General features: G+C 32.9%; 2 long non-coding RNA genes across 2 annotated transcripts; both read right to left on the reverse strand.

Annotated features, from left to right (window-relative positions):
- Positions 1 to 1,206: 1,206 nt before the first annotated feature.
- On the reverse strand, positions 1,207 to 5,219 carry LOC140060386 (uncharacterized). The gene is made up of 3 exons (XR_011847318.1): positions 5,193 to 5,219; positions 3,392 to 3,455; positions 1,207 to 2,675 (listed from the first exon to the last, which is right to left on the reverse strand). It is a non-coding gene; the product is annotated as an uncharacterized lncRNA (long non-coding RNA).
- A 2,009-nt stretch (positions 5,220 to 7,228) lies between these two features.
- LOC140060261 (uncharacterized) lies at positions 7,229 to 8,668 on the reverse strand. The gene is made up of 3 exons (XR_011847307.1): positions 8,432 to 8,668; positions 7,807 to 7,921; positions 7,229 to 7,533 (listed from the first exon to the last, which is right to left on the reverse strand). It is a non-coding gene; the product is annotated as an uncharacterized lncRNA (long non-coding RNA).
- Positions 8,669 to 13,172: the final 4,504 nt, after the last annotated feature.

The raw sequence follows: 13,172 nt of genomic DNA on the forward strand, positions 1-13,172 counted from the left end.
AAGACCTAAATTAGATGTTTTCTGAAGAAAAGAAGTAAGAGGATAGGCTTTCAAACAACTTCAAGAAGATTCACACAGAAATAATTACTTCCCAATAAAATAGTATGTAACTGTGTATATTACAGTACATTGAATAAACTCGAGCGGAAAAATAACACACATAAAAAAATATTAATTTTCTTGTCCAAAAACGCCCTCTCTAGTTTTCTATTAATTTATTAATAATTATTATTAATTAATGAGCAATTATAAACATATTTTTAACATTTAATGCTTGAAGCTGATTCTACTCCTAACAAAGTTTCTTACCTCCAAATTTCATCAACGTATTCAAAGCACTTCAATAAATATCACATTCAACATTAAAAATTAGGGTTATGATAGAATTTTGCTTAAAAACATATACAAAAAACATTGATAAAAAATATTTTTCGTATTCAAAAACATTTGATACTTGGTATAAATGTTCAATATAGGTTGCTCCATCCATATTGCAAAAAATAAATAAATATCGAGCCATATCACTGATTTTTTAAATTTACGTTTTTACAAAATGTACACTTATGAAAGATCGTACAACTCCAACGCATTTTTTAAACCTAATAACGATTTTGAAAAAACAACCAAAAAAAAAACGTTCATGAATGAAATTTTTTTTCTGTGAATAGAGCAACCTATATTGAACATATAAAAAAAGTTTCAAATGTTTTTAAATTCGAAAAGTATTTTTTATCGATGTTTTTTGTATACTGTTTTTAAGCAAAATTCTATCATAACCCTAATTTTTAATGTTCAATGTGATATTTATTGAAGTGCTTTGAATACGTTGATGAAATTTGGAGGTAAGAAACTTTGTTAGGAGTAGAATCAGCTTTAAGCATTAAATGTTAAAAATATGTTTATAATTGCTCATTAATTAATAATAATTATTAATAAATTAATAGAAAACTAGAGAGGGCGCTTTTCGACAAGAAAATGAATGTTTTTTTATGTGTGTTATTTTTCCGCTCGAGTTTATTCAATGTACTGTAATATACACTGTTACATACTATTTTATTGGGAAGTAATTATTTCTGTGTGAATCTTCTTGAAGTTGTTTGAAAGCCTATCCTCTTACTTCTTTTCTTCAGAAAACATCTAATTTAGGTCTTAAAGTGACAACTATACACCTCGCATCACCAACCTCCAACACACCAGATTCTGCCCACACACACTTCATCTCCTGAACTAACACAGTACAGTATAAGTCAAATTAATTGTTTTAATTTTTTTTTATTGAAATCAATCTGCCTCAAAAAATATTATAATAGTAACAATAACAGAAAGGTAGATAGGTATTTTAATAATTTTTAAATTAAAAAATGTAAAAAAAAAATGAATAAATGTTTATACATTATAAAAGTAATAAAATAACTACTATTTTAGTAATGCATACACAAGTACAGAATATCAGAAATCAATGAATTATGTGTCTAAATATGGCATTATTAGGCTAATTTGCTTTGAGAAAAACATTAATGCCATTGGCCTATACAAAAATCCAATGCAATTAGACAAAATAGTTACATAAACAATTAATACTAATATTGGTAGGCATAAAATAAAAGTGTATATAAACTTTCCTTAAATATAAACAGTATAGGGCCTTACCAATTTATTTAATACATAATATATAAACTATATTACCACAAAATAAATATAAATGAATTTATAAGGACATGATGATTATCAAAAATAGTCAATATAATTTAATATTATGTTCATATTATTATAATTATTATATCATAAAGATTTTCAAAAACATAGTTTGATAACTTTTAGTTTATGTTAGATATCAGACCTTTAATATTTGGAAATAACCTATAATAACTATAAAACATTCTTCTTTTGAACGCAGTATGCATATGTAGATACAGTACACATATATTGTAAGAACACAATTTCAATAATTTCTTTGTTAGTTATCAACCTAGGGGTTAAGTTATTAGGAAAACATTGGTTTATTTTTTATATAAATTATATGTACAGAAATTCGTTCTTCTAGCCTCAGATCATTCCTGAAGTTAGACATAAATCACCCAAATTAGTATTAAGTAATGGATATTAGATGAAGTACAGTACAAACATTTTTCAGGAGGATACTTTATGTTAAAAGGTGATAATTAGTTTAAATTTTACCCCGATGAAATTTATTCAATTACCAGGTTGAAGTATGGTGGAAACACTACTATATGGCAGAATAAATGTACTCATGTAGAACACAGTCAGTTCTACCAAGGTTAGAGGTGTGCCACAATTTGAGATAAGTGGAAACATGACTTTTTCAATAGTAAACTCATTACCAGCATTATAAATACAATTTTAAAAAGATGAGAATGCAAGTAAATATTAGATTCATAGTCTTCATTATGCACAATGATTATCTACTATCACATATTAAAATATAAAACAATCATATAGCCTTTAATGAATTTACATGGAGGTCTATCCAAATAAATTTAAATAAAAGGGTCGTAATATGTCTTTGTCACTCTCCAGCTCGTGGAAAATGACGTTAGGATTCCATCATTTCAACAACAAAAAATATTCAAAACATCCTGCCAGTTTGCGTACAAGAATATAACCTGCTTAGTTTTTAATACGAGTACTGCTTTCTATACACATAACTTTGACTTCTGCAAAAAAAAAAAAAATCTCTGTAATAATGTACTTTAATTACTGTAATAATCTAGGCGTAGATTATGTTGACCGGGCCAGTGACAGGACGATCGACTGTACTACCATAAGTCCTCTAGGTGGATACAATTTATTTCTTGTCTACAAAGTGTACAGTAGTATGCTAATTAGGTAGTTGGAGTAGTTTGGAGAGATACATCTATTTATAAGAGAGTACTGTATATATCAAACTATCTGTGTTGGCCGCCTTTGTATTTTTATATAGGTACCATGTATTGGGATGCAATTTAACAGTTATGAATAAAAAATCTCTATATGATGCTTTAGTGCATTTTTCAGCTGTGAAATATAAAATTGTTAATTGAAAAAGAAAATTTAGGGTGATCATCCCAGTATTTACAGTCTAAATTTGATACTTTATGCAACAATAGGCATAAACGATTTTTAAATTAACAGGTATAAAAGCAAATTGAAAGCCCTACGTACTCTGTATTTGGAGGAAATAAGCATAAGAGGAAATAAGCATAAGAGCAAATAAAGCCTTGACCACAGGGTGTAATTCACTATTTTGAATCAGTAGTACGACTACTGTACTTATGTGTTGGACCATACTGTAATGTGGTCCAGGTTGACGGGCCAGGAATGATGGTAGTGCCAGTATATAGTTTACTGTAGTTTAGCCTCAAGGCAATACCATGTACAGTAGCTGGAGTACCTTGGAGAAATACAGTAGAGCTTTATGAGACTTGGTGTGTGATGATTCAGTATGATAATTTCTCCTGTGAAAGAAAAAATTGTTGAACTATGAAGAAAATATTGTAAAATATAACAAGAAAATTATACTATAGTATAATTAAGGGGTAACCGTATAATATATAATTATAATAAATGCAATGGCAATTACTAATATTATGTATACAATATTACATTTAAATTCATATATTATTTTATTATGATAAGGAAATCTGTTTTAGAATGAGAAAAAGCCGCCCCAACCCAGCTATCAATAAAGCTACAGTATAAACAGAATGAATAGACCATTATTGTAACCGGTCTGGGTATAGCATAGACCTACTCTACTCTAGGCCTAGTAAGATTAGCTAGAAGGATACAGGTCAACACGTACCCATGCCAACAACGTACCCAAATTTTGGTTTACTCATACCCAAAATGTTGGCCCACTCCTGCACATCATGGGCTGGCTCGTACTCATCATGGGCTGGCGCGCCTGTACCCATGTTTAATGCTATTAAAAAGTATATTTATATTACATACGGGTTGGTTTGGGTACGGGTTGACCAGGACACCCTAGCTAGAATACGGGTCAACTCGTACCAATGGCTGCCAACTCGTACCCATCAGGCATCATGGATGGGCTAGAATACTACTTACAGGTTAGGTTAGCCTAGCTGGGCTAACCTACCTCACCTCTCACATGTCCTGAAAAGTAGGCCGAAAATGCGACCGAAATTACTGAAGCCCAGCAACCAACCAACCAGGCCTACTTAATTTAAAATTAACTCTATAGGCCTAGGCTAGCTAGCCCGGGCCTAGGCCTAGATAGATTAATTAGTGATCCGTAGTAGTGGGCTAACACCTTTGGCTCTACTACGAGGCCTTTTTATGCTCATAGGATAGCTTTTTTGCGGCGTACCTAATCTAGGCCTATGCCTATCTAGGCCAGATTTCCCATTCTCGCAGGACTATAGCCTATGCTCTAGTAGTGGGGCTAGTGGGTGTACCCTGGTCGACTCGTACCCATGCCAACTCGTACTTAACTTCCTACCCACCCCCTCATACCACCCAAATAATTGGTTGATTTCACGCTAGTAGGCCTAGCCTAGCTACGATATTCATTATGCCCTGCTAAAAAGGGAGATGAGCTACTAAACTAATTACGTAATTCGTACAATAATTGACTAGGCCTAGGCCTTTCTTGCATGGCAATACCATAACCTGTGCTACTATACTATTCTGGTTGCCGAGTGGATTTTATATTGAATATAGCCTATAACGTTACAAATTGTCTCCAGATAGGAACCTAATGACAGCGATATCGTGTATTAAAAGTACTTAATACAGTCAGATAGGTCTCTGGTAGACTGTCAATAGTCTTCCACGTTGAATGTACTAACAGCTACAGAATCGGGTGGTGGACTGGTACTGAGTCTCAAGTAAACTGGAACTACTTTTCCAAAAACTTTATTTGTGTACGAGTGGGAAAGTTATAATTTGTAATCTGAAAACATAATTTGACTTAATGTCAGGTGTTTTGATACACGAGTAGTTTTAAAAACCCAATTTGTTCAAATCAATCCGCTTGTTTTGATAGGCTAGTCTATTATACTATATGGAGCAATTTCACCCGTTTGGCTATTTTTTATCCAGTAAAGTGGTACGGCCCTGCATTGTTAACTATGCACCACTGTCTTAAGCCTGTTTTCCAGCCGACGTTCTTCGACGACGCTATCATCGTTGATCGTTAAAAGTTAACATAAGTACTTTAATATACTCACAGTGTCTTCAATGCTGTCAAATCAGCAAATGCATAGGCTGACAATGTAACTATTTGGTTATAGACCAAATCCCTTTAAAGAAAGAATGCAAAAGTAAAAATTATAAATTAGGGTTGGCACCAGGATCATCCCGACAAAGGGTGGGGCTGATATGCAACAAGCGAAGCGAGCATCATCACTTCGTTGGTGCTAGAGTCACAGTTGGGGGTCCAGGGATTATGACCTTCAGCGTATTTAATTTGAGGCCATTTTAATGAATAAAATAAGTTAACTTTATATACTCACAGATATTTCAATGCTGTCAAATGAGCAAATGCATTGGCTGGCAATGTAACTATTTGGTTATGGCTCAAATCCCTTTAAAGAAAGAATACAAACGTAAAAATGACAAATTATCGGTGGTAATAGGATCGTCTCGACAGGGGGGATATACATGGGAAAGCGAGCATCGCTTGGCTGGTACATGTCAAAGGGCCTGTGGGACCAAGGGGCCGGTTTAATAATTAAAAAGGGTTGTTTAATATACTCACAGTTCTTCCAATGTTGTCAAATCAGCAAATACATTGGCTGGCAATGTAACTATTTGGTTATGGTTCAAATCCCTTTATAGATAGAATGCAATTACAATTAATTATACATCATATTAATGTGATATATATTTACTACAAAATAAAAATTACTACAACAATTTACTTAATTATATTTTCGCTGAACGACACGAAATCAAAGAAAAACAGTTATTTTGTAGAGTTTTCTCTAATATATCTCTGTTATTATTTAAAGTTGTATTGTCCCCCAAAACATGAAAAATAAAGATGAAAAAAATCAAATTTTGAATAGACCATTTTGTAGTTATAATAAAGTTATTCACTTTCGCCGAAAAAAAATCCGAAAAAAATATTGATTTCGCTTATAAAAAATCAAAATAAGTTTACCATTTTTTCGAACTCATAAGTTCAGAAATGCCAAAATAACGATGGTTAGCTAACAGCTCATACATATGCATGATATGTTAATGAGTATCCAAACAGGGGAGATCCGATCTGTTCACCACGTAAACAAACATGTGCGAAGAACAGAAGAAAGTGCTGGGGTTTCCCTGATCGTATGATGTAAAAAGCTCTGCCGTTAATTTGCTGGTAAGTAGAATTCTATTTTAGATGAATGACACATCCTCCTATAATAGTTTTTGGCGTATAGTTATAGGCTTAGCTATCTAGGCTAGGGCTATAATATAAGCCTACTTCTACTATCTAGTAGGGCCTAGGCCTAGTTAGTACTGTAGTTTACTACTGTGTAGTGTAGTGGCAGCTGTAGGCAGGCAGATAATCGGGTCAGAAAAGTAGACGGGAACCCACTTTGAGGCCTAGCTAGGTCCTATATGTCGTACTCACCTAGCTAAGCCATCACTCCACAACTAGCTACAGGAAATAGGCCTACTATGTTGATGTACCACTGATATACATTTGGAGCTCGAATTAATTTTAAAGTCTAAAAAAGACTAACTGATGACAAAAAACGAACATTTGGAAAATGATCAGCATACAGTACCAAAGAAGTTGACGGTAGAATAGATTGTTGTTGATAGCAACCAAAACGAAAACACTAGTAAAATAGACTAGGCCTTTTTTAGGGAGGAGATGCACTTTTCAGGGATTCCTTACTGTACATTAGTACCCCAAATTGAAAACTTCAGATTCATGTACAGAAATAATAATTATATGTATGCAATAAATTGTGAAATATTTAACTTTTCTATTTGACTTTTGTATTTATACATCATTGTTTTTCAATTTATAGACTTAAGCTAATGAAGACTGGAACAGAAGTTACACCCATACAGCATTTTAAAGGCAACTGGCAGTAGACTCGGTAGTGGAACACAAGATAAATATTGGATGACTATCATAAAGCATTAGGCAAATGTGTTGGTTGTTTTCCAGCTTTTAAAATTTTGTATAGTTTTCATAATTAGAGCAATAACATTTGTATACAGCATTAAATAAATAAAAAATACTACTACAGTACATGAGATAAAATCACCATAATTTTAATGTGTGAAGATTTACAGTACAGTACAGTACAGTAAAAAATGAGTTAATTACTAGTATATTTCATTGAATTTCTGCATTATTGTTGACAATTTATTTTCAACTATTAATTGATGTGTTGATTGTGGCATTACAGCAATAGCTTGTCTTCTGTGATTGTTCATCCATTTTAAAGTGTCATAGTAAGAAACGTTCAAATAAATATTGTGAATGTTGCTACCACATTTTGTATTGATTTCTTCACCATTTTCCACTACTTGCTCATATTGTTCATTCAAGTGTGTTAATACCTATTAAAAGAAAGACATTATTTATTAAAATATGTACATAAAAAGTTTAATTGTGTGAATGTTGGTTTGAACGTTATTGCTTTGGAAGAATTTTCAACATAACGGTACTAAGTACTGTAAAGTACACATTCCAAAAAATATTCAACTTAGATTATTTGGTCATTTTCTCTAAAATAATTACATTATTGGATGTACAGTATAGGCCTAGTTACAATGTTCACAAATTTATATTAGCATTAAAATCTGATTAATCATGAAGGAAAAACCAAGCACCATAATCTCTCCTGGCCCTGGTGGTGACCTTATTTTCTATTTTTGGCAGCCATTCACAAGTTTTCGCTTTTTGAGTTTCGCTGCTCTTATGTATAATTTTTTTAAATCACAAACTCTACATAGAAAAAAAAATTAAATGTTTTAAAATGAATGAAAAGTGATATGAATAATGATAAATTAAAGACTATTATTAATATTATAATATTATACTAAAAATAAGACGAGTTGGTGGTGTCGAAATTCACACAAGTCACAATAAAACCACGGAGGTATAAAATATTTTATTTTTATACCTCCATGCTAAAACCTTATTCCTTACTCCATGCTCACAGATGAATGTTATAGGCCTAATCCTATTTAAAGCTAGGTTGGCAATAACTATTAATAAGGCTTACAAGTTGTATCTATTAGTATTAGCTAGGCCTGCTACTCACTCAGGGTGAACCCTCACTCAGGCCTACAACTAGGCCTAGTACTACTACCACTACTAGACTAGCTACTACTCTAGGCCTAGCCAATAGATAGGGGATAGTACACTAGATAGCCAGTACAGCTGTAATGGGCTAGCTAGGCTTCCTATACTAACTAACAAAGCTGCACCATAGAAACTACAGTTCTTACTTACCAATCTGTTAGGGCCTAGCCATAGTCTTTTCTTCAAGTAGGAGTTGTTTTTTGTTGTTGTTAAACTACAGAACTTTCCCACATCGTCGTCTCGCCATATCACGTCGTATTTTTTTTCTGATGACCTAGAGGTCACATACACGCACAAGAATCATACAATATGCATAATTCATAAGCTAATTCAGGTCAAGGGTTAAATTTAACCGGAAGCCAGCTGGCTGCCAGCCAACCGACTTCCGGTTGACTATTTTTTACTTTAAATTACGATTTTCTAAGGTAAATAATTTTTTTTTTGATCCAATTTTTTTTTCAAAGTGAATAACTTTTATGTATCATTAAAATGGCCTTAAAAAAAAATTTTTTTTTTGTTCAGGGGGACAATACATCTTTAATGTTATGACTGTTTTGTTATTGTTATGCCTAAGTAATTACCTACAATGTCATGTTATTTATATTTTTTAGTGTTTGAAACATCGTCGGCATTTAAATTTTAAAGTAAGATGATCAAAAAATCAATCAATTCTTCGATTTCAATTTCTATTTAGATAATCCCAAAATCGTGCTATCTTAAAGTAGACAAAAACGTCTATAACCTTTGACTTGGTCCACCATGCCACAACTGAAAAAGTCTCAAGTGAACTGAAACTACTTTTCCAAAAACTTTATTTGTGTACGAGTGGGGAAGTTATAATTTGTAATCTGAAAACATAATTTGACTTAATGTCAGGTGTTTCGATACACGATAGTTTTAAAACTCAATTTGTTCAAATCAATCCGCTTGTTTGAAGCGTTTTGATAGGCTATTCTATTATACTATAGGGAGCAATCTCACCCGTTAGGCTATTTTTTATCCCAGTAAAGTGGTAAGGCCCTGCATGGTTAACTAAGCACCACTGTCTAAGCCTGTTTTCCATCCAACGTTGTTCGACGACGCTATCATCGTTGATCGTTAAAAGTTAAAATAAGTCGCTCGCAAACTCGCAAATTTCAATGTAAAATCAGCAAATGCATTGGCTGGCAAAGTACCTATTTGGTTATTTTACTAATACCGTTAAAAAAAGAATGGAACGAGTGGAACCAGGATCATCCCGACAAGGGGGATATGTAACAAGCGAAGCGAGCATGGTCACTTAGTTGATACTAGGGCCACAGTTGAGGGTCCTGGGGAAGAATGACGTTCAGAGTATTTAATTTGAGGCCATTTTAATGAATAAAATAAGTTAATTTAATATACTCACAGTTCTTCCAAGGCTGTCAAATCAGCAAATGCATTGGCTGGCAATGTAACTATTTGGTTATGGCCCAAATCCCTTTAAAAAAAGAATGCAAACGTAGAATACAATTGTACATTATATTAATGTGATAAATATTTACTAAAAAATACAAATTACTACAACAACTTACTTATTTCATTATATTATTATTATTATTATTATATTATTATAGTACAAATCCCTTTAAAGTTGTATTGTCCCCCAAAACATGAAAAATAAAGATGAAAAAAATCAAATTTTGAATAAACCATTTTGTAGTTATAATAAAGTTATATAAAAAAATATTGATTTCGCTTATAAAAAATCAAAATAAGTTTATCATTTTTTCGAACTCATAAGCTCAGAAATTCCTAAATAACGATGGTTAGCTAACAGCTCATAAATATGCATGATATGTTAATGAGTATCTAAACAGGGGGAGACGGGTTGGTGAATTTTGTCCAAGATGGGGAAATTCCTGTCCAGAATGGGGAAATATTTTGTCCAGAATAAGAACAATAGCGATAGGTGGCGCTATAATCGTGTCCAAGATGGGGAAGCTGTCCAATATAGAGAAATCAGATTTGTCCAAAATGGGGAAATTTCTGTCCAAGATGGGGAAGTGGTGGCGCTATATCGTGTCCAAAATGGGGAAATTTCTGTCCAAGATGGGGAAGTGGTGGCGCTATATCGTGTCCAAAATGGGGAAATTTCTGTCCAGGATGGGGAAATGCTGTGTCAAAAATAGGGAAGCTGTCCAATATAGAGAAATCCGATTTGTCCAGAATGGGGAAATTTCTGTCCAGAATGGGGAAGTGCTGTGTCCAAGATGGGGAAGCTGTCCAATATAGAGAAAGACGATTTGTCCAAAATGGAGAAATTTCTGTCCAGAATGGGGAAGTGCTGTGTCCAAAATAGGGAAGCTCCACAATATAGAGAAGGCAAAACATTAAAACAACATAAGAAACTTTTTTTTGTTTTAAAACTTTAATTAAGTTCACACTTCTAATCTGAAAACACTACAAAATGTACATAATAATAACAGTACTATGTTACACTTTACAAGTACATTTGAAGTGGAAAGGTGTTCTATTAATTAAATAATTAACACCGTTATTAGCTAATTTTAAGTATAATAAACATAGTGAGGGATGTGGTTCCAATTTACTATTGAAGTAAATTTTCACTGAATCTATACATTTATCTGAAGTTAAAAACTACAGTATATTATATTAAATTCCAAGCATAAAAACCACAAAAAAAAATTAGTACCGGCACCGCCATTATTATACCACATCAGTAAGAGTACAGAATATTTATTAATATATTTAATACATGTTGTCACTTCTTTTCCTTCTTTCTATCCTTTTTATTTTTTCTTTTTTGTTTTTGTTTTTTTTTCGACCACAGGCCGCGGGTATTAATCTATCGTCACATGCAGTAATTCCACATGGAATTTCGACCACATGATGGAATCCTTGAGTTATTATAGTAACTCAATGGTTTAAAATCAAACGTACACGCCGAATCATTAATTTCCAGCTATAAACAAAGTGATATCATTGACAAATCGTGCAATATTTGGCCTAATTTTAACTAATTAACTAATTCTCACTTTACAATAGTATACGAGTGTTTGCATATTTGTAACATAGTATTAATTAGTGCTTTAAATGCGTTATTTCCTACTCCAAATAGGCATAGTTTAGTGTTAATAATTATGTTGATATTAAAATATGATTAACAGCCAGTGCTTCGCATTTTCTGTAAGGTTTATGCTCAATTAGATTTGTTTTTTGGGTTAAATTTCTCTCAAAATCTTTGTGTCTATACAAATGTTATTGGTGAGCAACTATTCTGTCAATGTGTATTCTTTTAAATTTACCAGGGAGTGAATTGCTGTGCTGATTTATTATGGCTACTGATGTTCTTCCCATTTTCTTGAAAACTTTCCCATTCTGCCGATCATCTCTAATTCCATCAAGAAAAATGTTCATATGGATCATTTCATGAGCCATAGTATTAAGCAATTCACTCGTCGAATCTGCAGCATTTTTACTATTAATATTTATTATTGATGAGAAACCAATTTTATTCTTATGCAATAATTGAAGTGTTTCTCCGTAAACATTACCTAAAGGTACAAGAAACACATGATCCTCGGCCTTGGGTAACTTTCCCAAGTATACAATAGTGTTTATGTAGTTGTAGAGCGAATGTATGTCCTTAACCATCTGTTGGTCTTGCTTGTGGGTCTCTCTCTTCTTGCTTCGGTTCGTAACCGCTCTTGTTGATCATATATTTTCTTTTTATGAGTACATCTTTCGCACATGGCATGTGTTATGCATTCCTTATGATAAGGCTTGTGGCATGTAAAGCAGTTGATGACTTGTGGAGTGATGGGTGGGTTGCAGCAGTTTGTCAGAGGTATTGCGGACATCCTTGATGCAGGGGCATTGTGGCAGTTATCAATTTCTAAATATCCACGCAAAATCTCCCTTCTCAAATGCTTCAACAAGCTTTCGCCTAACAACCCTCTCGTCTTCTTCAAATCGTAGTGTTGATGGATCTTTTCCTGCACATAGTGCAGCAGCAAATGCAAATGCTATACAAAAATGGCCACAAGTGTTACTTTTATTTTATTTTTATTTTATTCATTTCGGCAATAAACATAAAATAATAATTACAAAAAAAAAACAAAAACATAGAAATATATATATATATATATATATATGAAAAACAAGACACGAGGCCGAGGAAAGACAAAAGCATTAAACAAAACGCTGTCACCGGTAAGGTGTGTCTCTCCAACACATAAATAACAAATAACAAGAATATATACAAATATAGTAGACATATCAATTCATTTAAAAATTTAAAAAGTTTCTCTCCGACATTTAAAATATAGCTTTAGAGATAATTTGAAATTAATAAAAGAACCATTAACAAAAATATCGCGAATCTCATTGGGTATGGAATTTGAAGTTCTAGTGAATCTGGTCGGGATGCAAAATTTTGACATATCATTACTGGAGCGAAGATGCTTGAAAGTGAGAGTATCATGACGATTATTAACTATGAGTAAATTATAAATAATAGATCTTTGATGATAAAGTAAAACATTGCAAACAAATAGAACAGTATAACAATCTCTAATAGCGATTGTGGATGGGATATCAAGAGTGTCTAGTCTCCCCTCATATGACTGTTCCTGACGACGTTGATGTAAAATCAACCGGGTGGCCCGTCTCTGGATTTGCTCAATCATTTGAATTTGACATATGCGATAAGGGTACCACACCTCGCAACAGTACTGTATATGAGGGAGGACTAGACACTGGTATAATTTTAAAAGAACGGGTGTAGAACAACCACCAGCAATTGCTCTAACAAGACCCAGTGTTCTATTACACTTATTTACAACCGCATGGACTTGTTTAGACCATGACAAATCATCGGATATGTACACACCAAGAATTTTCAGATGTT

Source organism: Antedon mediterranea, chromosome 10 (genome assembly GCF_964355755.1).
Source record: "Antedon mediterranea chromosome 10, ecAntMedi1.1, whole genome shotgun sequence".
NCBI lineage: Eukaryota > Metazoa > Echinodermata > Crinoidea > Comatulida > Antedonidae > Antedon > Antedon mediterranea.